We start from the raw sequence: 8358 nt of genomic DNA on the forward strand, positions 1-8358 counted from the left end.
TGACAAAATCCTTCAATTCGGACACTGACTGGGTATATATGTAATACACAATGTAACACAAAAGTCAACTATTGAACAAGCACCTACGACCTTTAGGAGTTAAACGGAAATGAATCACTAGATTTCAGTTTCTTTTTTTCTTTTTCAGGAACCACAAATTAAGCATCTCACTGAGGTGGTCCAGAACTATATATATTTTGTTCCAGACTGCTATTCTATTTTATTGCACAAGTAAAAGATGATCAGATAACTACTACAAAAGTCAAATCATGTAACAAGGGCAAGGCTAAGACATGCACTTGTAAGATCACTGACTAGCCGTAGTCTACATCTCTGAGTAATCTTGCTTCATAGAAGTTGCTTTTTGACGTAGAACCTGCAATTGTACTGCAAATGACAATTAAAGGAACAGAAGACCAAGGAAAGAAGATATGCGAGTTGACTGTTATGATAGAGCATGATAGATTGATAAGTATGCTGAAGACGCCTAGAATTTGTTAAAACGTAGAAGATGGTGAGAAAATAAATCAACCTGGACAACAACTTCAAAGTTCTGGTCCCGTATCTCTTTGAACAGCTTGTCACTACAAAGGCAATGAATTGATATTTCAAACAGAGAAATAAAACGTCTAAGGCACGGAGAGAAAGTTAAAATAAGACATCCCTTTTTTTCTTTTAAAAAGAGACAAAAAATAGTAGATATATATTTTCCAGTGGTCACATCTGACTATACTTATTGGCATGACAAAGACCTGGAATCCATATGAGAGAATACCCCCCCCCCCCTCCCTCCAAAAAAAAGTATAACATTCTTTTTTTTTAATGAAACTAGTTTAATACCAAGGAAACTAGCTGACCTTGAATTAAGGGGAACCTTTATCTTCTTGCCTTCTTGCTGGACACCCATAATAGATGTATCTAGTTCCACAGCACCATTATTGATACCAAGAAACTGCATGAAGCCTATTAGAGATAGCTTTTAAAATTCTCACAGCATATAGTCTGTTTATTGTTCTATAAGCACCAGACATATTATACAACCATAAACTGCTGCCTAAACGGTTTCCTAAAGATATAGATCCATAGCAATCCTAAGAACATCACTTTTACCTCATCAAGCAGCCCTTCATATGTTAACTGCGAACACATTGGAGTGATCATATCCACCTGCACAATTCTAGGAAAGTCTTACAACCACAGTGACAAATGGATATAAAGGCCAAAAGAATATTGTCCCAAACAACTCAAGATACACTAACTATAGTATTTCCACAACTATGAAGGTTCAAAAATAAATAAATAAAACTCAAGCGCCAGAGCACTTAACTGACCGTGAGGATCAAAGACAAAAGGAGTAAAACTTTATGAACTAGCAAGATTGGACCTGAAGAATGCTCAACTATTTGTACACTAGACAAATAAAAGAGAATATTTTTTTCCAATTCTTAAATCCTGAAGTTTCAGGCTAAACCAGAGTCAGAATTCAGAAATAAAAAAGTTTCACAATTTTCCACTCAAGCAAGCTGAAAAAGTATGATAAGATGTTCCCCTTCCCAGCATTTTTTATCTTCAAAGGAGAAAATTAAGTTCATGAATCAACGGATCAGTGCAAGAAAAGGTACTCAATTTTAAAAGATTTCCTTCATCACCTCATGCTTTGAACTGTGTCATTAGAGCAGACCAACTACTTTTGGACATGATACCATCCAGAAAAGCTATTCCCCTTTCCTCTCACCTTTGTTTTATGAGAAAACTCAGTCTCACTCTCTCATTATCCTACTCAATAGAATGGCAATAACCACCTACTCTAAACTAGCCTGAACCTTCAAAAGAATTCTTTAATGAAGCCTTCTCTTTACCAAATCACTGATAAAACCACACAGTAATACTTTTTATAACTGCATTAAATGCATATACTGAGAGAGGAGGAAGGGTAGTGCCGAGGGGAAGACAAAAAATGTGTGGTACCTCTCTGTCCAAGAGGATGATAGTATTTATTTCAGGCACACCCATCTGCAGTGAAAGAACGAATTGGTATTATTTTGTGACAATGCATGGTGCCCATTATTTTTTTATGTATGATATTGATCTAGTAGATTTAAGATTTGAGTTACCTCAGATGTGTTCACAGTTCTTCCAATTGCATCCGATTCAAAATGTCAGCAACACGAACTGATGCTTCCCCTTTGGCCCTCACATTTGGAATCACTCCAAAGGAAAACTACATTTCTCATAAAACAAAAGGCTGTTAGCTAATGTTATGCTGAACCTACTTTGCCCAAAAACAATGAAATCGATTCCAATAGTAGTTAGTTCTATCGAGTAAATATAAAAAGCACCTCAAGTTTATGGAGAGCTTTTGCTATGTGCCACAGGGAGGTAGTGTCCCCATCAACTAGGTACTCCTGTCATATAAATGTAACTATTTTTACATATGCCAATCTTTAGAAAAGTACATAACCTTTGTCTTGAATCAATGTGAGGAACAGACGTACTTTGTGAGCAACATCAAGTTCAAATGATAATACATCCTCATCCAGTGGAATAAGATTAAGGGGATACTCCCCTATAGTCAACAGGTGATGAACTTTTTCTTCCTCAAGTATCTGTCAAAAATTATATACAATTGCTAATGAGAAATACATGCCAAACAAAATTCTTAAAGAAGTTTATTAAGATTTGTTTCAAAAAAAAGGCTAACCTTCTCACATACAACTGCACGACGAGGGACAAAATAAACAAAATACTCCCGTTGAATCAACATGTTTGTTATTAGTGTGAAAAAGAACATAGAATCAACATGTTTGTTACCCAATACCACTGCAAAAGGAAATAGATAGAAAAAGTCTATATGTTAGCAAAAAACATCACATGCAATTCATGGTTCATAATTGAAGCGGGTTCATTCCCTACAGTGAAGATGCATTTCTTTCTTTATTTACTTTTCTAAAATATACCTACTTAAAAAATAGCTGCATCTGCAGCAAACAAAAACATATTATCAATTGTGGCAAAGAGTTGGGAATAGAATATAAAACTGTGCCAATACGTACAGCAAGAAGTCATTGCCAAACAATATCCTGGAGATCAACAACTCGTAGCTTTCTACTGCTAGCACGCAGCAAAGAAAGAAGATACTCCCAACTCAGGGTGCATACAGATCTATTTGTAATATCAACTGCATCAATCTCAGAAACATCAACTTCCATCAACAAATCTAGCAGTGGGTGAAAATCAGTATCCTGGATGTCATCCAGCAAAATCACTAAGCTAGACACCTCATGGCGGGCTTTCTTCAACTTGGCCTTGGAAAGAGCTGACATAACTTGTTTATTATGCTTGAACTAATAAATTCTAAATACCAAGCAGCTTCAAATATGACATTGGATTTCAAATACATATTAATTTCAGAAGATTACAGTGACCACTTCAAACATTGTACCATTTTTACCATTATTTATGCAAAGTGCCTGACAATTTACCATTTCATATTCCATCAACAACTAATACTGGAATTTAACCAACAACAAATCATCAAAACAATTGGACATAGAATATCACAATAAAATTCACACCAACCAAAGCCGACAAAGATTATACCATTTGTATTAAATCTGAACTTTGAGTTCTACAACAAGAAAATCGCTAAGCAAATAAACATACCTGGAAATCACTGATTGCTTAAATGCCAAATAAAGACTAAGAGAACGAAGATGAAGCTCAGTAGATCAGCAGTACGGCAGCAAACAGATTTAATCTTCGGTCGAAAAACAAATTGAAACCTAGAAAATGGTGATGAAAAGCTCCTCGAATCCAAGCATCAACCCTATATTTTCTTAACCGCTGCTAGGTTTTTCAAGGGTGGGTTCTATCTCTTTCAACGGAAAACGAAGGTGTCTCATTTACCTGATGAGAGGAGTGAGAGATGGCTAGTTCGATTTTTCAAAAATGGAGCCGGGGTTCGATCTTTTTGGTGTGAGGGATCTGATTTTCGTCCATCTCTAGTGTCTGCGGCGCTAGGGTTCCATAATGGGAAGGGAATCTGATCTGGGAAAATTATTTAATATTTAGATTATTAAAATTATTAAAAAATAAAATTGGGTTATCTTGGCGGGTGTAATAAAATTCAGGAGGGAAAATTAAGAAGGGAAAAAGTAACCGTTCCAATAGAAATTTTTACAATGAAAGCGTTCCCGTAGATAGTTTTATTTGGGACGGTTTACATAACCGTTGTGCCAAATACGTCTATGGCAACGGTCGTTTTACCATCGCAACGGTTCTATAGTTAAAGTATGCTGATATCACCTAAATGCTACTGTAACGGTTGTAACCGTTACCTTATAGTTTCTATGGCAACGGTTGTTAAACCGTTGCTAAAATAACTGTTGCCATAGGCCCATTTTCTGGTAGTGGTTCTTCTATATGGTGCCATAGATTTGTCCTCCCAAATGTTTTTGACGATTTGTCCATATATTTGTTGCCATGGACTTGTACTTGGATATGCCGTATGACCCTTCATAAAACGATCGATACTACCACAGACCTGCATTTCATGGGATAAAACACCGCCGCACTGTCCGAAGGCGTCATAGTCCAAAGGCACCATCCTCATAGCCTAAAGACACCATGCCATGGCCTGAGGACCTCTCAAATTTGCATATCATTATTCAAAGGAGTCATAGTCCGAAGGCACCATCCTCATGGCCCGAGGACACCATTCCATAGCCTGCTAATCTCTTACCATACACTTCATGGCCCAGAATATCATAGTCTAAGGACATCATCCTCATCGTCCAAAGACAACTCTCATGGTCCGAAGAGAGTTTGCATCATGTTTAAATTTTCAAAATAACCCATATATTTTCGCATTCATCGTGTTTTAAGTTTTGTAGGTAACTCGGGAGGTAACTATTCTACAAACAGGAGCAATTCTCGCTCCAGTTTCTGTTCCCAACGTTCACATCCTTTGATCACCTCAAACATAATCGATGATCAATAATTGATTACCTTTTATTCTATTATCATTCAAATATGTTCCTTATACATCCGTAACGTTCAATTTGCATTCATATCCCCACCTGAAATCATCCGTTACTCATAATACTATCACATCCAAAAGATCCTTTTTCGAAACACACGAAAAATCTTATAATAACTCCATCGATTTTGTTCGTCGTTGAATCTAGAACTACACACGGCCTGCTTCCCGTAACACCAGGGATATATAGACAACTCAAGAACCAGGGTTCGACCCCCATTTTTTCAAAACACATTATGCGTCACTCACTTTGGACAAAATTGGTCATCATTTTCTTTACCCGATAACTCTTTCATTTTTCCCGGGTAAAGAGAGGTAGCTGTTTGTCACGACCCAAAACTGCCATGTCGTTATGGCGCCTATCGTGGAGTAGGCAAGCCGACTCTTTGACCAAAACATCCCAAAATTTCAATTTTAAAGATTACTTCCAGCTATTCAATTAATAAAACTTCATAAGATAAATCTGAATAACAAAGTGCGTAAAGAAAAGCCCGACATCGGGGTGTCACTATTCATGAACATCTACTACGTACTGTCCAATAATACTAAGACCAATACAGCCTGGAAAACAACTAATAATATCTATAGGAAGATAGGAGGGGGTAGAGCAGGGCTGCGATCTCCATGCACTTACCTTGCTAACTCCAACAGAATCCGCGACGGATGAAATCAACACTCGCTAGCACGTCCAGCAACCCCTGGATCTGCACACAAGGTGCAGGAAGTAATGTGAGTACGCCAACTCAGTAAGTAATAAAGGTAAATAAAGACAGAGCAGTAGTGACGAGCAGTAAAATACACAAAGTCCACATCATGCAATCTCAGAAAATACAACATGCTTTCAAATCAGTAGGTGAGTCAATTCATCTCGTTTAAAAATCCTGTTTTCGGTAAAAATCATTTGATGATATTTTTCAACAGTTTCAACAAAGGCTCAATGTAAAAGAGAGCAAAAGTGATGAAAATCATGAACAACCCCTCGGGCAAAATCAGCAGCCTCTCAGGCAGAACATCACTCACACATAGCCCCTCGGGCAAACCTCACAGTCACTCGTACACAGCCCCATGGGCATATCTCATATCACTCACTCACGGTACCCGCGCTCACTAGGGGTGTGCAGACTCCGGAGGGGCTCCTACAGCCCAAGTGCTATAACAAGCCACCTCGTGCCATAAATCAATCAGGCCCTCGGCCTCGCATAAATCATAAATCAGTAACCACATGCTGCGGCGCGCAGCCCGATCCCATAATATCCTCACAATAACAGGCCCTCGGCCTCACTGAGTCATAAACCTCTCTAGCCACTCGGGCTATCAGTAAAAAAACAGGGTGCTCAGCCCAAAATAACATTTTATATGCATCAAAACGGGGTAATTAAAGACTGAGTTGTGAAATCAGTAAACATAGCATGACTGAGTATAGATTTTTAATCAAAATAGCAAGAGGATAATAAGAAAAGGCCCCTAAGGGTCCAAACAGCTCTGGCACAAGGCCCAAATATGGCATTTAGCCCAATTTATAGAATTTCTTTCTAAATCATATAAATATCATATAGTTTCAGTCAAATACGCAACTTTATAGTTGCTACGGGACGGACCAAGTCACAATCCCCAACGGTGCAAGCCCACACGCCCGTCACCTAGCATGTGCGTCACCTCAAAGTAGTAAAACAGTGCAAAATCTGGGGTTTCATAACCTCAAAACTAGATTTACAATCTTTACTTACCTCAAACCTATCAAATCCCTACTCCGCAATGCCCTTGCCTCTGGAATCGGCCTCCAAAAGTCCCGACACTAACCAAAAACAATACAATGCAATCAATATAGGCCAATGAACAAATTCCATACGAAAAACTATCAATTTAGACCAAAATCCCAAAATTCACCCAAACCCGGCCCCCGGGCCAACGTCTCGGAATCTGACAAAAATTACAAAACTAGAAATCCCTTTCACTAACGAGTCTACCATACCAAATTCATAAAAATCCGACATCAAATGGTCCCTCAAATCCCCAAATTAAACTCTCCAATTTCCTAGCCCTAACCCCTCATTTTCATTCCTAATTCCTACAAATTACATGCTTAAACAACTGAAAATCACCATTATCATGAGTATTAGGCTCAAGTAACTTACCTTAATGAAAACCCCTTTGATTCCCTCTTAAAAACTCTCTAAAAGCTTCAAAATCAGAATAGAAATGGTGAAGAACACCCAAAAATTCACGAAGTCCACCTTTTATACATTCTGCCCTGAACTTCCGTATCTGCGGTCCACATGTCGCTTCTGCGACGCCGCACCTGCCGAAAATCCATCGCAGGTGCGGTTCTCACTTAAATCCCAGAATCCGCTTCTACGGACAAATCCTCGCGCACCTGCGGCCTCGCAGGTGCGCTCCACTCACCGCACCTGCGGTTCCTGCCTTACTCAGCTTTGGCCACTTCTGCGCCTGCTTTTCCGCTTCTGCAGGCCCGCACCTGCGGTCCCCACTCCGCAGGTGCAGTTATAACAGCTGAGAGAATACTTCAGCATTCCTCAAATTCCAACCTTATTCCGTCAACTACCCGAAACCAACCCGAGGCCCTGGGGACCTCTACCAAAAATACCAAAAAGTCATATATCATTATACAAACTTAGTCGAACCTTCAGAACACTCAAAACAACATCAAAACACCAAATCACCCTCGAATTCAAGCTAAGAACTTCCAAACTTCCAAATTCCACTAACGACGCCAAAACCTACTAAATCACCTCCAAATGACCTGAAATTTCGCACACACATCACAAATGACACCACGGACCTACTCTAACTTCCGAAATTCCATTCTGACCCCGATATCAATATTTCCACTGCCGACCGAAATCGCCAAATTTCCAATTTTGCCAATTCAAGACTAATTCTATCACGGACCTCCAAATTACTTTCCGGACGCGCTCCCAAGTCCAAAATCACCTAATGAAACTAACCGAACCATCAGAATTCACATCCGAGATCGTTTACACATAAGTCAACATCCAGTTGACTTTTCCAACTTAAACTTCTAAATAGGAGACTAAGCGTCTCATTCCACCCCGAAACCACTCCGGAACCGAACCAACCAACATGATACGATGAAATACAGCTGAGGAACACCAAAGGAAGCATAAATAGGGGAAACGAGGCTATAACTCATGAAATGACCGGCCTTGTCGTTACATCCTCCCCCTCTTAAACAAACGTTCGTCCTCGAACGAGTCTAGAAACATACCTGAAGCCTCAAATTGGTGTGGATATCTGCTCCGCATCTTCCGCTCGGTCTCCCAAGTAGCCTCTTCCATGGG

The 8358-nt window shown here is 39.3% G+C and overlaps 2 long non-coding RNA genes across 2 annotated transcripts; both read right to left on the reverse strand.

Annotated features, from left to right (window-relative positions):
• Positions 315-1007, reverse strand: LOC109226267. The gene is made up of 3 exons (XR_002068019.1): positions 858-1007; positions 533-584; positions 315-376 (listed from the first exon to the last, which is right to left on the reverse strand). It is a non-coding gene; the product is annotated as an uncharacterized LOC109226267 (long non-coding RNA).
• LOC109226268 lies at positions 1118-2131 on the reverse strand. Its single transcript, XR_002068020.1, has 3 exons — positions 2115-2131; positions 1969-2013; positions 1118-1167 (listed from the first exon to the last, which is right to left on the reverse strand). It is a non-coding gene; the product is annotated as an uncharacterized LOC109226268 (long non-coding RNA).

Source organism: Nicotiana attenuata, chromosome 5, assembly GCF_001879085.1.
Source record: "Nicotiana attenuata strain UT chromosome 5, NIATTr2, whole genome shotgun sequence".
In the NCBI taxonomy this organism is placed as follows: domain Eukaryota; kingdom Viridiplantae; phylum Streptophyta; class Magnoliopsida; order Solanales; family Solanaceae; genus Nicotiana; species Nicotiana attenuata.